The 21,252-nt window shown below is 36.1% G+C and overlaps 1 pseudogene across 1 annotated transcript in view; it reads left to right on the forward strand.

Moving 5' to 3' along the window:
* The window catches only part of LOC309859786 (phosphatidylinositol 3,4,5-trisphosphate 3-phosphatase and dual-specificity protein phosphatase PTEN-like), a 115,361-nt pseudogene that overhangs the window by 78,223 nt on the left and 15,886 nt on the right, over positions 1-21,252 (forward strand). Inside the window, exons 6-7 of the transcript XR_014316663.1 lie at positions 6,086-6,129; positions 7,856-8,094. The product of XR_014316663.1 is annotated as a phosphatidylinositol 3,4,5-trisphosphate 3-phosphatase and dual-specificity protein phosphatase PTEN-like (transcript). The remainder of the gene's footprint in view (positions 1-6,085; positions 6,130-7,855; positions 8,095-21,252) is intronic.

A 21,252-nucleotide genomic window follows, 5' to 3' on the forward strand; every position in this document is an offset into this window, starting at 1 on the left:
AGTACATACATGTGGTAAAAACACATGGCAAGTGCTTTTATTGGCTGTAATTGTTGCTCTTGTTTAGGTTTGTTTGTTTGTTTTTTGCTCTTGTTTAGTTTTGTAATTGTTTGGAGGGAGAGGTCTTTGGTTTTGATTCTTTGGCTTATTAGCTGTATGACTTTGGGCGAGTTTTATAATTTTTTTGACTCCTATTTTCCTTGTTTATAAAATGTGAATAAGTTCTATCTCTCAGATGTTTGTGAGCATCAACTGAGAATATATATATGAAAATACTTAATAAACTTTGTATGGAGTTAATAGTTACTACTTGCATCTTTCAGATATGGAAAGTTTCTTTCAAAGAAACTTTGATGGCTGAATTTTCATGTTATTTTTAAGATTACTTGATTACACATGTCTATTTTTCTCACATCTAAATGAGCTAGATGAACTTAAGCTAAGTGCTAATGCTGCCTTTTAAATAACTTACTTAATACTCAACCTCATAATGTTAGGCTGAAGAGAGATGAAAATATTTATTCTGTGAAAAGCTCTGGCTTTACTTCAGATTGTATAAATCTGTGTAATGTAATAATTATTTAAGAATGACGTGATTATTAGTTTAAACCCATGAAGGGAATATTTATTGGAATATGTTTGTTTATTTTTCTTAAATGGAACTTTAATAACCTCTTCCATGGAGGTGTGCTTCAGAGTGGGTGTGGTTCTATTTATTGTGGTCTTTAGGTCATTCAATTGAAACAGCTTTTAGGGTATTCTCCAACTGTATATAACATAAATAAGTTACCTAAAATTGTTGAGTTGGGTGGTTTCTGTTGTTTGGGGCAGGGATGTAAGGCTTGCCCACTTGGTACAGCTGGTTTATCTTATCTTTAACCTTTTGTTTTTCTTTTTGACTTTGTCATTAGGGATGTGAAAAGGAAAAAAGAACAAAAGAAAAATGGGAAGAAAATATTTTGTCATTTTTGCCCTTGAAGACTATTATTCCTTCCCAAAATACTAACCCATTTGATACCTTTTAAAAAATGGTATAAGAAATGTGTTATTTTTCTCCTTGGTTTTTATTTTTCCTCTGTGATGTCTGTAAATTATGCAACAGAAAAAATTTTAATCTGTAGTTACATTTCCTGATTGTCACAGTTTCTGTAGAATTTATTTCTCAAATGTAAGAGCAAGATTCTTTTCTGCCTTTGGTGGGCATTTAAATCGTCACCAGAAAGGATGAGAGATTCTGTATGCTTTGTTGGCTCATAGGATGTTGCTTTTCTATCTTTAATTTAGTGATCTATCTTTAATTGAGCAATAAGACCTCAGAAGACTTACGAGTAAAGTAGACACCATTATTGTTTCTTCTAGTGAGTTTTCATTAATTTCCTCAGATTCACAAAGAAGCAAACATTTATGCTGATTTTGCCACATATTAGACCTTGTAAAACTTGCTGGTGGTACAGAGGTGAATAAGATACCATTTCAGTCTTTGGTAGTTTTTATAGTCTGAGGTGATAAGTAGACATAGTATTGCAGAAGAGGTAACTTGTATACAAGAGAGCTGTGTGGAGAACAGTGGAAATAGGACTTGTATCCTCTAGGCAAGTTTTCATAAAGAAGGGCATTTTTGAGCTGGGGTGAAGGAATCCGCTGAGACTCTCCTGGAGACCTCCAGGTGGGGCGTATGGCATTGCGGGCAGAGGTTGGCATGGAAGAAGGTGGTTGGCATGGTGGGGTTTAGAGTATGGCAGATAATCCATTATGGTCAGATTCGGGGGTAGGGTATGGAGGGTGTGGGGTGACAGGTAACAAGGTGAAAGAAAGGTGCTGCAGAGACTTGGCATGTAGGTGGGCCCCAGCTTACACATGATCTGTGCATAGATCTTTCTCTTGTCCTGATTAACCTCCTGTAACAACAAGCCTTGTTGCAGATGCCAGAATGCTTCAGTGGAGGAAAATAAAAACCACAAAGCTTTATACTTTTGAATAACTAGATTCAGAAGCTGAGTTAAAAAAAAAATGAAAAGAAAAGAAAGCACAGGACAAGAAGTGTCAAGCTGCAGTCTATTAAGTGAGTCAGTGCAGGTTTAGACTCTTAAGATTAGGCATTTAGAGTCCCAGAAGGAAGGTAGAAAGATACCAAAGACAGATTCTGCCTTTTTCAAAATTTTATTCGAGTTTAACATTATATCCAAAGAAAAGGAAGGAACTTCTTTTCATTCCTGTATTCAGTGGCTTCCTGCTTCCAGAATTTAGGACCTAGGCTTGCACTGTCAGTACTGTGGCTCACTTAACATTATTATGGCTATAGGTGGCATGGGAAGCTAGTCTGGGAACTTGGCTGCCCTTTTACTTTTGTGTTTCTAAACACAGGATCCCAGAGTTAATGAACCGTCTCTTTGTTAATTGAGTGTAGCTTTTGGTATATATATTTCAGCTCCCCTTCCCCAGTTCATTTGATGGAGTCATAGACTTTCAGAACTGGAAAGTATCTGAAAGAGATCATTTAGTCCAACCTTCTCATTTTACACATGGGGAATCTGAGGCCTAGAGAAGTTAAGTGAGTTGAACAAGGTCACATGGGTACATATGGTAGCAGACCACCCACCGTTGACGCCAGTCTTCCTTTCTGGTTTTGTTGTCATTTGTTTTAACCTCCCCAAATTTTACTTCAGAAGTTTCTAGAACTACCAGGTTGTAGCATGTTTTGATTTCTGATGTCACTTTCACCTTCTCTCTACCCCTATTTGTATTTCTGGCTCTGGGTAAGTGAGTCTGGCAAGCAGAAGCTGTTTCTCTTTTCTTTCTTTTATTTTTGGGATGTTAATTCTATGTGATGTATATCTTTGCAAATATATACACTGAAAGGTCTTAAAATATTGACACTAGACGTACATGTATTTAATGGTATATTAAACTTTTTATGGCAATTGTGATGTGCGGATGAAGAACAGTACTCAATATGGACTTTTTAATAATTGACTGAATCTGTTTATGTCTCTATATTATCAAGCGTTCAATAAATTATCTTAAGAAAGGACAAAATTAGCTTCATATCGTTAGTCAAATTTGGGTATGATGATGCTTAGTGAATTTGTTTTGGGCAGGTGTGTGTATTTCATATTTCTATGTTCTTCTGTATACCTGTAGGCTGGTGAGGGTAAGAGGAGAAGGGAGGATGATGGGGATAGAAGCATAATACACTTCTTGCCTTTGAGGACCTTAACTGTTCACTGGATACTTGTTTTTAAGAGGGTTACTCTATTTCATTGTGTATTCTATTTGACACACAACTCTCCATCATTTGGTGATGAACCTCTACCTGTTGTTAATTTTTATCTGTTAAGGTTTCTTTTTAAGATAGTGATGTTGAAGAGAGTTAGAGACCTGCATACTTCCCTAATGCTTTGGGAAGTCTCACTTATCTGGAAGCTTTTCCTGTTAGTCTTACTCTTCCTTCACTTTCTGTCAACCCCTTCATTAGAAACTCTTGCAATGCTTCTTCATCTCTCTTGTCTCATATAAGCCAATATAAGGTGAGGATTTTAAAAAAGGTATCTTTTCCATTGAATTTTAATTTTAAGGAAGTGTAAATGGTCAGATTTACCTACTACTTGTCTCAGTCAAATCCCATTTTCCATTTATGTATCTTCAGTTTTGGTTTGTTGAAGGACTTATCAACTAACATACCACACAAAAGTTATAAGGAATTGGGTATGTGCACATGCACGTGTGTGTGCACGTATGCACGGTTATTGGAGAAGGTCTTAATTAAAGAAGAGAGTCATCATTCTTATTCTAGCAACCCCTCCTCCAGATCACTTCCATTACTACAGGCCCCGGTATATGTTCTCACATACTCTTCATCCACTTCATCGATACCTGTAGAGATTTTCATAACCTTTTCATGTTTTCATGGTCGCTTTTTGTTGGTTCTATCTTTTATGCCAAATACTGCTCTAGTAGGAAGGCTGATTTTGAGTAGAATTTGTTATTGCTTTTGTTTTTGAAGCTGTTCTCTATTTTGTATTGTAAGTGGAAGAAGTATGGAGCTGTATTGGGAAAAGTTTGACTTTTGTAACCAGAGGACCTGGGTTTGAGTCCTGGCTCTTCTAAATATTAGCTTTCTCATATATAAGATGGAGATTATATTTTCTATTATTATATTGGTGTGACTATGAATTAAAAAACATGGAAACTCCTTTGTAAGGTTGTGTACATGTGGTAAACATGTAGAAGCTCATTAGTTCCATTTTTCCACCATTTCTGCCTCTTAACAGTAATATTTGAGAATCAGTTCATGATGGAGTCTTAAGCAGTATTTGTCAAACCAAATGTCTGAGCTCCTGAAAAAGCAGGAGAATTTTAGAAGACTAAAGCTGTGTGAAACTCAAAATGTTGATTTTTCTGTTATGCTGCCATGAGACCAGCATCTTAGAGCTTTGTTTCCTAGCCTGCTCCTTGTCCCTCACCTTTTAAGTCCTATCTTTACATGAGTCTTTATAAAATATTCTGCACTATTTACCAGACCTCTTCTTTAATCTGTATTAAAGATAGCGTAAAATGTGACTATTTTCTTGGTCAGTCTTCCTCTTACCTGTCATGTTTTGCATAGGAGGGAGTATGAAATTATTTAGCAAGGGTACATAAATATGCATATGGCATTACTAAATGATTTTTTTGAGCAAAACTCAATATATTATAAGTGAAAAAGGGGGAAAGCTTTGTTTTAAGTAGTAGTATGAAAGTTGATTTATTTCAGGTCTGGCCATTTAGAAAATAGTGGATTCTGATTTGCTTATAATTAGTTCAGCTTTCATGTGGATTAGGATTTAAAACCATTTAAAGTAGAGGAACCATACAGATATCTTTAGGATTTCTTAGATGTGAAATACATGTCCACAATCACATATTGAAACTCTTAGGGCCAGTGTGTCTCAGCATTCAGAATTTCTCCCTTTGCAGAAAGATAACATGGAAGCATAAACTTACTAATATTACATAACACTCCTGTGGGGTCTAGGGCAAAATGGTCTTCCTACCATTTTTACTCTTTACTCTTAAGTGCATTAGTTAAAGAGTGCACACTGTCATAAACTCAGATCGGATGCTGCCACAATTGAGCCTGTCATAAGTTTAACAGAAAATGTTAGATATTTCAGACTTTTGGGATTTCAGAATTGGAGAGGAAGGGAGTGTACAATGACCTTGACTTGTTTTAAAACGCTAAGTTTTTATTTTAAATAATTTTTAAAAATATCATTTGGTTAGTAGTTGTAGTTACCATGATTTTGCTGACCACAAATTCAAGTGTGGGATCCCTTTCAGAGCCTTCTTAATGTTTGTTAACACACCTATTAACCATGAGTAAACCAGCGCATGATGACAAACATGTCACTACTATTAAAGAGACCAATTTTAGTATGTTCTAAGTAATATAGAGTTAACATTTTACTACTCTGTCTTTATTTTACTTCTTATTCCTTCATTACTCTGAGACTTTAATTAAAACTCGTAACTGAGAGATTTTTGACAAAGATTACCTTTGTTAGAAAAGTCTGCCTTAACAATTTTTTAGTAAGTGTAGTTTTTGAGTAGATTAGTGTCATTCACTTTTAAAAAAAAAATTCTTTTCCCTTATTTTAGTATTTTAAAAATTTATCTTTTTAAATAGTACTTCAAGAAAATGATGTATGCTCAACTCTGGGATAAAGACAGTACTGTTGCTCATTAGGTATTTGTACATACTTGGTGAAGTCAAACATATACTCCCTCAGCATGCAGGAAGTTTCAGGGGACACGTGCAGCTGGGTGGGAGGTGTACACGTGCCTGAGCGGCATCACAGGTTTTGTGAGCAAGTAGTGGAAGCCCTAAGTGCATAACACCTAAGATCAGTTTTCTTAATGGTAAAATGGGGATAATGACACTACCTACTTCCTAGAATTGTTAGGATTGAAAGAAGTAGTTAATAAAAAACAACCTGATGCCTGGTACAGTATAAAAGTTCAGGAAATGTGTGTTACTATACTTTTTTTTTTTTTTTTTTGCCAGTGCAAAAGATAACTTTGGATCACATTTAAACTTTTCTTTTAGGTGTGCTGAAAGACATTATGATACCGCCAAATTTAACTGCAGAGGTAGGTATTAACTGCCATGTAATGTATTTCTGTTATATAACTTAAAACCAATAGACCAAATCTTCTTGTCATAACAGTAGTGAATAAACTCAATTATTAAGTGATGTAAATATTTATGTTAAAGATGGTCTTAGACAATTTGGAAAAATTTAATTTTACAGTTACCATATAAACCTGCCAGTACTAGTAGGAATACTAAAATGCAGGGTTGACTGTAAGAATTAGGAAAAGTTTATAGACAAACCATAAAATAAAGAAAGGGTTATATCTACTGTTGGAGGCATTTGGTCTAATAGTAAAGGATTATAGGAAGAGCAAAGCAGACAACAGAGTAACTCCGTGGAGCCGTGACCTAAAAGGGGCAAAAGCTTATGACAAATGTGGATTAGAGGAGCCTGACAAGTGGGAGCAGGAGCTGCTTTAAATGAGTTCTTCTCCAGGTGTAGTGAATTTTTCTGAGGTCCCACAAAAACCTTCCCTCATTGTTTGTGGAACCCCTTGAGCCATGAGAGACCTGGAGAGTGAAGAAGCTTGGCAGATGCTACCATGATAGAAAGAGAGGGTGGAGTCCATGCGCTCCATGTTGATGTGTTTGCGGTGGATCCCTTCTGACAGTCTAGATTGGATGTTCAAACAGCTGGTTTGAGAATTCAGAAGTGGTAGTGGTGAGAGCCAGTACAGATCCACTAAGAATTTTTCCTTTTTCGTGAATTTAAGCTACTGCTTACTAGGCAAAGCGTGTTTTAGTCAACGTTTATCTAGCTTTAAATAGACGTTTAACAGTTTCCTGGCTGTTTTGTGTGCCCGTGGGGAGATGAAGATGGAATGCTGAGGCCCAGGTGAAAGCATCCCAGCGACTCCTGTAATGGTCATCGTCGTCTCCCAGGACCACTCACCTGACACACTGAATCCGGTTCCATATTAGTGATGATGTGACTGAAGATAGAAGGCATACTTCTCACATATTCAGATGACACAGAGGACAATTATGTACATTAGATGTCAGTCAGGATTTGTAAGGGTTTTAGTAGAATGGAACTGCTGAGGCAGGGACCAGTAAGAAAAAATTTAATAGTGATATAGTTGAACTCCTGTTTCTGAGCAACTTAAAAAACACAACAACAAAACCCCTGTGACTATAAGCAAAGAGAAACTTTGGGTTTTTATAACTCATGTGAAAAGACCTGAAGCTTCATTAGATACACTTTACTACAACTGTATACGTTTTTATAAGTAGTTTTTTCAGCTTCTTTTGTAAATGTCTTTAAAATCACATGTAGTATACAACACTAACATTTGCAAGATCATCTTTAAATAACACGCTTAGCATTTTTATTATATGAAATATAAAAATCAGTCCTTTCCATTGTTGATTGATTGGTAATCTATATCTTCTCTGGAATATATGTTTTGTGGTGATGTAATATTATAAATATTACGACTCCTTTTGTCAGAAAACGCATTCAGAGCCCTGACAGGAAACCTGCCTACATGACATTTCATTTTGAGTTTGCCTCTAGTGGGTAGGTTTAAGAATTGAGACACTAGTTTCTATTCAAATATTGGTAAATTATCAGGCAGCAAATTATTTTTCTCTGGAGTTCACTTTTTCTTTTAAACATCTATTAAGCTTATATGCAACATTTCTAAAGTTAATCTACTTTAATAAACAATTCAGGAAAGACTTTTTTTTCCCCCTAATTCTGAGGTTATCCTTTTACCACAGTTGCACAGTATCCTTTTGAAGACCATAATCCACCACAGCTAGAACTTATCAAAGCCTTTTGTGAAGATCTTGACCAATGGCTAAGTGAAGATGACAATCATGTTGCAGCAATTCACTGTAAAGCTGGAAAGGGATGAACCGGTGTAATGATTTGTGCATATTTATTAAATCAGGGCAAATTTTTAAAGGCACAAGAGGCCCTAGATTTCTATGGGGAAGTAAGGACCAGAGACAAAAAGGTAAGTTATATTTGATGTTTTTTTCTTTCTTCTTCCTTGATCTGAGCATTTATTAGAAAACAGCTTTTTAAAAAGATGGTTGGTAACCCTTCTACCGTAACTGTTGTATGAGCAAATGACTGAATCTCTCAATTTTTCTCTTGATGCTGGCATTTTCATATCATGCTAGTAAATCTTATGTATTAACTGTATGGCATATTTGGTCTTATAAAATCCTGGCAGAGCATTTAAAGAAGCAGTACGTTGAACAAAAGTAAGCTTGATATTTCTGAACCTTGCTTGAGAGTAAGATGTCTTTGGGTAATAACTTGGATGCCATTTCCTACTATAGTATGATCCTTTATAAGTAAATGAAAATTATTCTTTGATATGAATATTCACGAATATAGTTATAATTAAGATTAGTCAAAGGTTCTTCTGTTATTCAGAAGGCTAATAAAGACGATGTTGAAAATCACTGACAAACTTAATCTGTGTAATATGTTTGAGGGGAGAACATAAAGTCAGGAGAAGTTTCATAATAATTTCTAAGAGATTCATTTCTTTGGATGGTAAATGTGACAAAATATGTTTATGTTTCTTACAAAGAGATTTTGTACATTTCTCTGTCTCTGAGAAGGAAAAACCGCTCCAGATAGAGGGAGAAACTCACCTAGACAAAGAACTCTCTTGAGGGAGACATTACAACTTTATGAAGAAATTTATTCTAGTTTTAATAACATTTACAATCAGGAAGGTTCTCTTCCAGTTTAAGTTGCTTGCCTGCCTGCCTGCCTGCCTTCCTTTAATTTTTAGTGTGGGCTTTGAGCTCGTGACCCTGAGATCAAGATCTGAACTGAGGTCAGGAGTCGGATGTTTAACTGACTGAGCCATCCAGGCGCCCCTAAGCTGATTTCTTTTTAATTCAACTTCAAAACAGAAACATGATCACTTCTATTATTTTAGCTGGTGATTGCATTGATTCCTGCCTCCTTTTCTCCTTCCTCATTTCTTATTTTATTTATCTTTGTGATTTTATAAAATTACTCCTAGAGATGCTAGAGTGTTGTGTATTGGTGAGAGTTTATAAAACTGAATCTCATGTTAGTGCTTGATTTTAGTAAATATTCATTATAGTAGATTGCCTTACACTTCTTTAGAAGTTGTGTATGTCCTGAGATGATAGTGGTGGAGTGAATTCTTGAGTGGAAGGCCTGAGATGTTTACTTTGGTTCATTTTTTTCATCATCTAGAGGGAAATAGTTGCTGTTACTGATTAAAAATATAAAAGGTAAATTGTTCTTAAGTGAGTAAGTCCAGGGCAGCACAGGGGAAAGAGACTGAATGGAAAGAAAACAATAGAGAAACAGGTCGAATCAAAGTACAGTAGCTAAAGTAGTGGTAGAAGTTTAGAGCAAGCAGGGTTGATGAGCAGTAGACACTGTATGTAGTTGTGGGAAAGAAATCAAATCAAAAGAATTTCAAATAAAAGTAGAGGAGCTGTGTATTATGGAGCCAGAACACTAGATTTAAGCTCATGGCTCTTTTTTTTTTTTTTTAAGATTTTATTTATTTGACAGAGAACACAAGTAGGCAGAGAGGCAGGCAGAGAGAGAGAGAGAGAGAAGCAGGCTCTGCACTGAGCAGAGAGCCCGATGTGGGGCTCAATCCCAGGACCCTGGGATCATGACCTGGGCCAAAGGCAGAGGCTTTAACCCACTGAGCCACCCAGGCGCCCAAAGCTCATGGCTCTTAAAGGATTTATGTGACATATATTCTAGAAATATGATGAAAGCTATAGTCTCTCACTAAAAATGTACATGGTATACATGAACATAAAATTTTCCTTATAGTTTTTAATTACACAGATTTTTTAAATGTGGAAAATTAAAGGAGTCTTTATAAGAATTATGTCCCCTTTTATTTTTTATTCATTTATTTTTAAGATTTTATTTATTTGACAGAGATCACAGTAGGCAGAGAGCGGGAAGCAGGCTTCCTGCTGAGCAGAGAGCCTGATGTGGAGCTCCATCCCAGGACCCTGAGATCATGACCTGAGCCTGAGGCAGAAGCTTAACTTACTGAGCCACCCAGGTGCCCCAGTGTCCCCTTTTTAAATGGAAAAATCAGTGGCTCTTTGAGGTTAATGACGAAATCTCAATGGTTACAGATTAATCAGAATTGAACTTTGGTTTTGCCAATAGGAAGTTTTATGAAAGGGCTGCTAGTATTTAGATTATAAATAATACATTAAAATTATGCCATTGTCTTTGACTTGAAAACTTCTTTGTTATCTTTTATATCCAATCAATTATGACTATGGTTTTGGTGAAAACAAGTGCTTAAAAAGCTATCTCATGAAAGAATGAAAGAGCAAATGAAATCTGTAGATTCTTTTGTCAGATGAATGTAGGATTGTATCAAAAAATTAAGATTCTCTAAAATTCTCCAGAAAAATTCATGTTGCATCATTTTCTTTGCCTTGGTTAATGACATCATTTTTGGCAAGATTCTGGCATAACGCTATGTTAGGAAGGGAAGGATTATGACTTCACATTTTTAGTTTTAAGGTTAAAGAATTAAACTGTGCAAATGAGTTTGTATTTTATCCAGTTGACTGCATTTAAAATCCTGGCTGTAGAATTTTGCCTTCTGAAACTAGTGAACTTACAGGGAGAAAAGCATTTCATAATTGCTCCCATTTCTTGACAAAACCTCTTGAAAAGCCCTTGATTGAATGTCTTGGCTCTCCTGAATTTGGCAATTTTCATAGCAGTAGATTTTTCACGAAACACCCTCTTGTACAGGCTGTGATTCGAGGCTTGGCACTGCTAGAGCAGGCTACTTCCCCATCAATGGCTAGAATTTCTCCCAGGATGGAGCTAGAGTCTTGTACTTCATGCACAGTGAGGAACACAGCAGTGAGTGCCACGGTGATGTGGAGAGCGCTGTCTTTCCCCAAGCAACAAAGCCAGAAGTTTTGCCAGGTGTTAAGGTGTACTATCTGCCTAGAAAATACTGAGATTTCTTGAGGGGAAGGTTTTTTGGGGGCATTTTGAAAATGTTAATGTTCCCCCCAAATTTCCAAAGAGTACTCTAAAATAAGTATTATTCTTTGATTGTGTTACCACGTGTGTACTTGATGAAAACCAGTAGCTGGCTAACCCAAGAATTCGTCATCATATACTGAAGGGAAGTGGTATTTCCAGTCCTCTCATGACCTGCTTCATAGTCTTAGGAAAAGAGGTCAGTTTTTCTGGGAGTGGCCAGATTTGTTTGCTAGAGATACTGCAACAGTCTTAACTTTTTTCTTTTGCAAGCTACAAACATGTTTGACCATTTCTAAAGTATTTGTCTTCACCATATTGAACTACACCTTTTTTGTTTGTTTGGCATTACAACCAGCAGACTTGTAGAGTGCTTTACTCGGGATTTTGAGTTAGAGGGTAATCAAAGGTTCTTGTAGTAGTCTAACTTTTTCTGACCAAGCTGTGCTTTTACATGTGCTCTCTTTTCCCCTCTTCCGCACACTCACCCACACACATACCTCCCCTGTGTGAGAGTTGGCTAAATGCTTATAATCATGAGAACCAGCCATGTAAGGAGCACTTGGGATAGTCTCTCACACCATACTCAGGGATACAAGTAAAACCCAAGGATGCTTAAACAGTTTAAGTTAGATCCAGGAGAAGTCTTCTTAATGAAAAAGTGAAGACATGTTTTAATTTATCATTGGGAAAATACTGTATTCCTTACCATTTGAAAATATTGTCAGTTCTCTTGCTCTGTAAAGGTGAAGAGAGACTTAGTAAACTGGCAAGGCCCAAGGGATAGTGTTGTGAAATAGGGGTCAGAGTGAAAAGATAGCAAGAGAAGTGTTTATAAAAATAAAATACAGTATACTGTAGAATGTGAACATCCCTCCATTATCAGCAGAAATGCTTCAGGCACACAGCACTCTTCTCTTACGGGTTTGAATCTCCCCCAGGTGGAAGTTAACAGGCTAACAGAATGGAGTTCTGTGTGTACTGTTAAGGGTATCCTCAGTAAAATTGTTATGCTTAGCTAATACATTATATCGAGATTCAGAGTTAAGTAATTTGGCCAAAATTGATCACTTTTAGCATCTTGGAGTCAAAATAAATCATTGAGATCTTTCGTGCTTTAGTTCATGATTAATCAATATACCCAGACCATTTTTGGATGAATTAGTCACAGCTGTCATCTAAAGCAGTATTATTCTAAATGTGCTCCTACCTTTTTACTTCTGTATATATTTAAAAAGGCAAAAAGAAATTTACGAGCAGATGCTCTTAATGAAGCTCTGTTCCATTTGCACGGTTTCATTTGCATTTTATGTTGAAACAGTGTTAGAAAGTTAGATTAAATAGATAAAGATTATGGGCATAAGATTATGAGCCTTTTTTGGCAGGAATTTTTCTTACTTTAAAAATGAAAAAACGGAGGCCCAGAAAGGTGAAGTGCTTTCATTAAGATGATTCGAACAGTTAATGATAGCATTTAGAGTAAAATTTGAGTACCCTGAACGTTGTTGAATCCTGGAACTGCAAAAGAATTTTGCGGCTGTTCAGAATTGATCTCTATGGGGACAAGCTGTCCCCAAATGGGCCTATTTTGACAAGGCTCCTCAGTTTATACCCTTTTTTACTGATGCCTAGGAATTTGGTGGCCCCTGACCTAAGTACAGATAAAGGCAGCTTGAAGTTGTTAGTCTTATAAATATAATGCTGAAGGTTTCCTTTAAATCTTTGAAATTTAATTGTCTAACAATTTTCAGACATATCAGACGTTTACCTAATGGTTAGGGTGCTAGTGAAATAATCTGTTTTTAGCCTTTAATAAGTATAGTTTCATCATGAGAAATAAGTATAGTTTCATCATTGAGCTAAGCTGAACATGGTAAAGCTGTTGTCATTCAACTGTGGAATTCTTCCAGGGAAGTAAGTATCTTATAGTAAATATAACTGATTATCCAGAGTAGTTTTATTCCTTGAAACACCTTCTTGCCAGTATTTCCTTTTAGGTTGAATGTATAGACTCGTATTTTTGTAACTGTGAACCATTATTTCGGGAGATACATATATTTTGTCAGTTTTTCAGCTTATATAGCATTAATTTTACTAAAACTGGCTTTAATGTGACTTTGCCTGTATCCTTAATTTCAGTTGTAGGGAAACATTAAGAAGGAAGTTGTGTTCTGGTGACGTTTCTATGGGAGGATATGGTTTCTTCTCTTCCCTCCTTCCTCCCCCCTCCCCCCTTTCTCCTTCTCCCCCCCCCCCACCCCTCTTTGTTATGGAGAAAGAAGACCCAGTTGGCATGTTTTAGTGAAGAATTTGTGGACTTGGCAGGGACTCTCCTCAAACTAATCTGGTGCAGCGTTGTCATTCCCTCAGCTTCCCTCAGTGGACTTGGTGCAAATTAAATGGCAAAGCGGTGGGTGCCTGCTGACCCTACAGTGTGCCGTTGTGTTAGTGATGCCCAAATGGTGCTTGAGGCTTTGAGTGCTGCCGAGAATTCAAAGTACAACTGATACCTCCTCTAAAGAAACATATTTCCCAGAGCAGGATAACTGCTTGATGGAAAGAAGAGTCCTTCTTTTATTCAATAATTGAGAAGAAACCTGTGTTACACTTCCCTAAGAGTAATTCCTTTGGAGATTTGGTCCTTTTTCTTCATGAGTAAAACAGGCTCTCAGCAGCTCCCTGTCCTGCCCCCCCAGGAGAGCCTGGTGCAGGTTAAATCCCAGGGCAAGTGCCTGTCTAGTCCTGTGCTTCACACTGTCTGCACTTAACACTTATGTATCGGAATGAGAATAAACTCACAGCATTTATTGTAAGCTATGAATAAGTGTTAAAGCATCCTACTAATACTGGTAAGTATGTATTTTGGAAAGAGTCCCCAAATTTCTGAGTTCAGAAGCAAACTTTAGTTACATGACAAACCCATCCAGAATTTCTGCTACTCCTCTCTCTTTCTGTTGCTTTCCCCCTTCTAGAATGGTGGCAGGCCAAGTACACATTAATCTTTATATTCTTTGATTAATCTTTTAGGAAAAAATATTTGAGCTTTTGATTTCTTTTTTTGTTTTGCTTTCAAAGTGATTATTAGAGACAAAATTCATATATATTATGATCTCTGTACATGAGTTCATTAGCTTATCTGTAATGAAGACTTAAACTTTCTAGAAATAATAAGTATTAACTTTATTCTAAGTGATCCCATGAAGAGGAAATTTTCTGGATTCTCTGAGGAGTGAATTTTTATGTCCTGATTGTATAGTCAACTTACTTTTTTCTAGCTACTAAATTTCTCCATATGATAACATAAAAAATTTTTCTAGTTTTCCCCTTCACTTAAACTCTAATTGTTCTCATTTTCAGTAAAAACAAAACAAAAAGAATGCCTAATACAATATTCTTATTTTTTTTAACATACTAATTCTTTTGGGCTAAACTGTGTTTCTCTAATACATGGTATTTAAGCCTGTCATACAATCTATACATTCATAAAATTATAAGGTTTTTATACCTTGAAGGATTTTAGCAATGATTTAGTTAAGGCCTGTTCTAATATAAATGATCAAATGAATCTATAAAGATCAGTCTCTCCTAGGTCATTTCATCTGTCTGTGTAATGTTATTCAAAACTGTCTCCTAACCTCAAATCTAGTATTCTTTCTACAGTACTGTGTTCTTCTGTCCAGATTATACTTCTGTATCATTTTGATCCCCAAAGTAGAAATAGAAACTTAAAAAAGAAAAAAAGAAGTAGCTATATTATAACATATTAGAATTCTCTCAATATCTACTCACAGAAGCCCAACTCAAAGAGTGTAAACCCAAGGAGACCTTTATATTGACTTATATAACCTTAAAAGCTCTGGCCTGGACTTAGATGCTTAATAGGTGTTGGTAATCTTTCTCTCAGCTCTCTCCTTTGCTCTGTATTTGCTTTCTTTTCAGGCATTCTCCTTGCAAATAATAGCAAGGTATGACTCCTGGCGACTCTGGTGTTACATCCTGGCTACTTTAGCAACTACAGGAGGAAGAGAGCTACAGTTTGAGTGAATATTCCCAGATTAGGTTCTGATTTACCTGGATTAGGGCATGTACCCATTCCTGAACTGAACATTCTGGCGAGAGGCTTGGGACATGTATCTGATGCTGAAGAATAGATCCCATCCCATCTCCATCGGACTGCAGGGTGAGTGATAGCTTTCCCAAAGGGGAAGGGGTGCTGTGCAGAGAGACCTATGCCCCTTGTCTGCTTCATACTATTCGCAGAGATCTGTGATTCGTGCAGCACTGTTGTTGATAGGTTACTCAAAAGTAGTTCCATGGAGCTGGAGCTCTGTGATACTCTAAACTTTGTGGAGGCTCTTCATAGTTGGGAAAAATAGTGCTCAAACAGGTCACGACTTCTTTGTGTGCTCTTAGTAAAACCCAGGACATCGGAAGATGAAGTTCTAGGCTCAGAGTCACATTTAGGTTCAGGTCCAGGTTTTTTGAACAGGACAATCATGTGCCCCAGGACTGTTTTCTCACCCTTGAAATAGAGGTGACAGTGTTTGTCTTACAAAGTGTGGTGGTATTAGGGTCCTATGTACAATGCCCAGCAGTTAGCTTCATAACAAAACTCCTGCCACATGGCGTCATCGCAATAGTAACCATTCCTAAAGAGCTATATTCCTTCCTGTGCTGAGTTACTTTCCTGTGACAACGTTGTGAGCATTCTGAAACATACTTTTTCAAGCTTCCAGAAAACACTGTTATTTTAAAACACGAAATTATTTCTGAGTTTAAAAGTGCCAGTGAAAAGTTTACTGAAGTAGAAAATTACTTTTTTGACTGAGGAAGCTAGATTGTGACTTCATCTTAGAGAAGATGATCTGAAGGTACTGATGCACAGAATATGAGCAAAACATTACGTAGCTTGTGCTGTGGTATCCAGGTGGAATTCTGGCCTTGAAGTACCATGTTGAAAGATGTGTTTAATCTCTACTTCTAAGTTTCTGTTCTTTAAGAGATTAATTATATACAAGAGACTTGCGTAAAACAGCTCAGGTTAGAAAAATAAGTGGTTCATTAAAGATACATCAGGCAAATGTAAATTTCAAGAGCAGATGACAGGATATCATTATCAGTACATTTACAACAGAATATGTAAAACTAGATCAGGAATGTCATTTTATATTAACACAGGGTGCACTCCACAATGAAGAGTTAGCAGATATGAACTCTTACATGCTAAACATAACATCAAATACAGTAAGAAAAGCTGAAAGAAATGAAGAAAAAACTGATGGCAAAACAACAATAATAGGAATCTTTAATATACTTGAAGATCAAGAAAGTACAAGATAAGAAGATGTGTAGATGGATTGAATAGTATAATAAAAAATGGCCCATAAGATCTGTCTTTTTTCTTTTTTTGTCATCCACATAATAGTTAACCAAGATTGATAATTCATTAGGCCAACTACAAAGAAAATCTCATCTCCAGGTAGAAATATATAAACCCCATTCCTTGATTATAATTCAGTACAGTGAGAGATTTTCTTAAATGTATAATTTTGATTTTTTCCCTGTTTTTAAAGATTTTATTTATTTGTGTGTGAGAGAGAGTGTGCAAGAGGGGGAGGAGCAGAAGGAATCTCAAGCAGACTCTGCACTGAGCCTGGAGCCCCACGCAGGGCTGGATCTCATGACCGTGAGATATGACCTGAGTCAAAACCCAGAGTTGGGTGCTTTAACTGACTGACTGAGCCACATAGGCACCTCCAGCAAGAGATTTTTTAAAACGTTTAATCAAGTAAGATCAACTATTTGGAAATTTAAAACTAGTTACTTAAATAATTTGGGGTCAATTATATTTGGGAAATACAAATATATTTTAGAGATTACTAAGATAATAACATAGAGAGGAATTACTAAAGATGAAAATATAAGTTGTGAATTAGCAAACAGTAAACCTTTTGAATTAATCATTTCAAACATTGTATGAAATTGCCAATAAAAGCAATACATCTCTTTTAAGGTTTTTTTTGAGGAAAAATAAAGGGGAAACACAAATTATACGTTAAGTTTGAGAAAGGGGAAGAACTACACTGTGTAGGTAACTAAGAATTATTTGGGTCCCTGCTAATGAATTTGACTATTTCAATGGGAAATAAGCAATTTTCAGTGAACATCATTGTTTCAAGGTGAAATCCAAAATTTGAACAGACCATCCCAAAATGAAAATGTGTAGAAGCCCTCAACATGTACCTAATCTGAATTCTGTTTCAGGTGGTGCTATCAAACTGGAAATACTGAATAATTCTGTCACTTGAGTTGGTCTAGGTGTTAGAAGATAGGTAAAACTTCCCAGATGACTGCTTGCAGATCAATGTCCTTAATCTGGTAAAGATAGCATACTTTAAAAAGCAGCAAGTATAGCATGGGAGAAATTAAGTACTTTGGTTTGACCAAAAATAAAAGCACATTCAGGGGAGTTGTATGAAGTAAGAGCAGAAAAGAGGTTGGGCTGTATTTTTATGTTGTTAATGGATTTATATAATCTGTGATAAGTTTTCTTATTTGGATAGTCACTGGGAAACCATTTAGCATTTTAAATTGTTAGTGTGATTCATCTGACACTTTCATAAAGTTAATTAAAGAGTAGGTGTAAAAATAGAAGAATAGATCAATCAGAGGCTGGTATTCATTTGACTATTACAGAATTGCAGGAGGTGATTGAACTAGAATGGCCACAGAAAGCTAGAACTGGTATTTTGAGAGGTATGTCACAAAGTCTGGATTTTGACTCTGAATAGATGTGTAGAAGTCTACTAAGAGTATCCTAAAGGAACTGAACCACTGGTGTGCTTTTCGTGTTGTGTGGACAGTGTGTGTGTGTGTCTGTCTGTCTGTCTGTGTCTCTCTGTATGTATGTACTGTGTGTAGATGCTCGGTAGTTGGCCTGGGCCTTTGCTACAGTTCTGGGATTTCCTTATTCCTCTTTTATAGCCCTGTGTAGATCACTACTCCCTCTCAGATTGTTTCCTTGACTCGAGCAGGAAGAAGATGGCAGCATCAGCAATTGACTGTAAACTCTGGAGCTGGAGTACTAGGGTGAAACTTAGTTCCATTACTTACAAGAGTTAGGACCTTACCTCGTCTATAAAATGATGTTACTGATAATACCCACTTCATGAGTACTAAATTATACTTAATGAAAGTACTTAGAACAATACAAAGAACATTGTAACAGTTCAATAAATAGTAGCAGTGGTGGTATTAGAAGAGGTTTTGAGCTTTGAGCACTGGGGAAAATAGTAAATATCATTAATAAAAATAACAGAGGTTGGTCCTGCAAAAATAGGAAAGTTTCAGTTTTTGGATATGTTGTGTTTAAAGTGCTTCTGAAATTTCCAGGTAGAAATGCCCAGCTAAGTTTTAGAAGTTCTGGACTGGGAGTTGGGAATCAGGTATGGAGAGACACAGGTTTTGGAGTTCATGTTAATTGAACAACTAAGACAGAAGATTGACAAAGAGGGGCTCGCTCAGATCAGATTTTCAAGGTAGGCTTACTCTTAGGGAAAGAGGTTAGGTAGTTTTCTCTTACCCAGTAAGGTTAGGAGAAAACTTTCAAGAGTGTGTTCTAGGATAGAGGCAGAGAATTTTCAAAATGGCAATGGAAAATGAGATAGGATGGGACTGAGAAAATAGTAGGAAATGACTGTTAGTGACACTTAAGAACTACTGACCATTAAGAAATCAGCCTTATGAAAACAGTTTCCTATGGGGTAAGGGGTAGAGGCTTACCTTTGAGAGTCTATATAGAGAAGAAGGGTGACAATTTGAGAAAGATAAAAGATTTGGGGAGAGTGTGCATTTTTAGCCCATGAGTGGCTTTGGATAACAGGACAAGGGTTACCCGAGCTGTGTATTAGGAGGAGACAGGTGAAACAAAGACAAATGCCAGAGAGGGAATAATTAATAGAGCACTTACCAAAATGGAACCTAGGGAAACATGCAGTCAGTTTTATAAAATATCAGAGAATATGAGAAAATTTTAAGATGGGACAAGGGAATTCTGAGAGTGCCACACTGGGTGACCCCAAGGTTCCCAGTAGAGTAGGAGCTACATTCATTGAGGTTGATGTCTAGGACAGGATAGAAAGGTAGGTTGAACAGAGTGCTGAAATCATCACTCAGTTTAAGAAGTGTGTTTCAGAAGAATGACGTATGGAATGATAGAGATTCAGAGTCATAGGTGAGACTGAGTAAAGGCAGTAGACCTTGGGAGGAACACGACACATCTTTGCAGGCACTCCTCTAGGTCTGTGAACATCAGGGAATCGAAGAAGCAATGGTGGTCTTTTGCGATGATGGCCAGGAATGTGGTGTAAAGGCAACCCTGAAGAATGCCAAGTTTAGCTGAGATTAGAATGTTTAAAAGTTACCTTTGGGAAAAAAAGGTCAAGAATACAAGTAATTTTCTTCACATTTAGAGTAGAAAAGAAGAATCGTTGGTGGTAGAGGGTGGATACTTTGGGGATATAGTTACAAACCAGTTAACTTAAATGTTCTTGGTTAATTTAAATGAAAATGGAAATATTAAAAACACATAGTTATTTTTTAATCTCTAAGAGCTTCGAAGTTCAGCCCTCTTTTCATATATGTAAAATAAATTTTTGAAGATCTTTAAAATGTTCATTTCTTAGATTTTAAAAGAGATTTGTCTTTATAGTCAAAATACTATAGGTAAAACATGCACGTAAACCATTGTTTTCAGCATATGCATTCAGGAAATAATATATTTGAGGTGTTATAAATTGCATTGTCAATTTATTATGGACGTTGTATTCATTTTATTTCAAAATCTACATTACAATATGGTTCATTGTACCATTAATTAAATTTGAGTAAGTGTGCATTGTGGCCATGAGAGATGTAACTAGATAGAAGGATACGCTAATGCCCATGGTTGGTACATATTTGAGCCTTACAACTCAATTATTTCTGCTAATCTGACTGCATTGAATTTGAGCATGCTGCTAGGTAGGAATTGCAAAGTTAAGCTACAGAAGCTGAATTATGCATAATTTGATAGTAAAAGAATTAAGTTAAATTGTGCCTTTCAGTGTTTTTCTTTGAATTGTGTCAGTAATTTTGTTTAGCTCATATTTAACACACAAATTATTCGTCCATGTTTGACATCTAGTAGATTCATATGTTCTTCCTCTATCCTTTTGCCTTGCCCTTTGGTAAGAGTTATTAACTCACTATATAAAAAGCTGCATTATACATGTGCTGCTAATCACTTGCTACTTGAAAAAAATCAAATCTTTGAAAACATTTTAATTATTCATACAAACTTATACCAAGAAGCTAAAGAGGAAGAAATCATCTATGATTGCATTGAATCCCAACAAATAACTTGACAGCTCGGTCTTCTTCTACACTCCCATTGATTTGATTTTTTGAATTTAATTTTATTTAGTTTTTAGACTAAATCATAAATTCACATGGTTCAAAAAAGCTTCCTTCCTACCCAGCCATCGTCCATCTGCTATATTCCCCCCACCTTGCTTTGCAATTCTGTGTCTTGTCTTGATAAATATGAATAAGTTGTTTACTGAAGTAACATTTAAGTAATGTAATACAATAAACCATTGTAAGTGTAAACACTTTTTATTAATAATGATTTTTAACATTAGTTTTTTTATAGGAGCTTTTCACAGTAATAGTATTTTACTACTGTTTCTTTAATACAGAAAACCAAAATTCTAGTTCTTCCAAAATTATACTTCAAATGTAGATAGGATTTCTAAAACTGCTAATTAGGATTTGTGTATCATTTGTAGGTTTAGCATGCTTTTGTGTAACTACACTTAGTATTTACTCCTCATGAGAATCCCGTGAAGACAGGGTAGGTATTAATTGTCTTCATTTTGCTGAAGAAACCAATCAGAGTTGATATTTTGACCATTAGCTTTTAAATTCTAGTCTTTGCACTGCAGCCAGAATCTTAAGTCATTTGTCCTTCTTTGAAATGGCTTTTATCCATTTTTTTGACATTCTATATATTTTTTAATTGTAATGAAATCATGCTGATTTTTTGAAACAAACCTGAGAATACTAGAGTGAATACCTGTTTACCTGCCATTCT

The sequence above is a fragment of the Mustela nivalis genome, assembly GCF_964662115.1.
Source record: "Mustela nivalis genome assembly, chromosome: 2".
NCBI classification, from domain to species: domain Eukaryota; kingdom Metazoa; phylum Chordata; class Mammalia; order Carnivora; family Mustelidae; genus Mustela; species Mustela nivalis.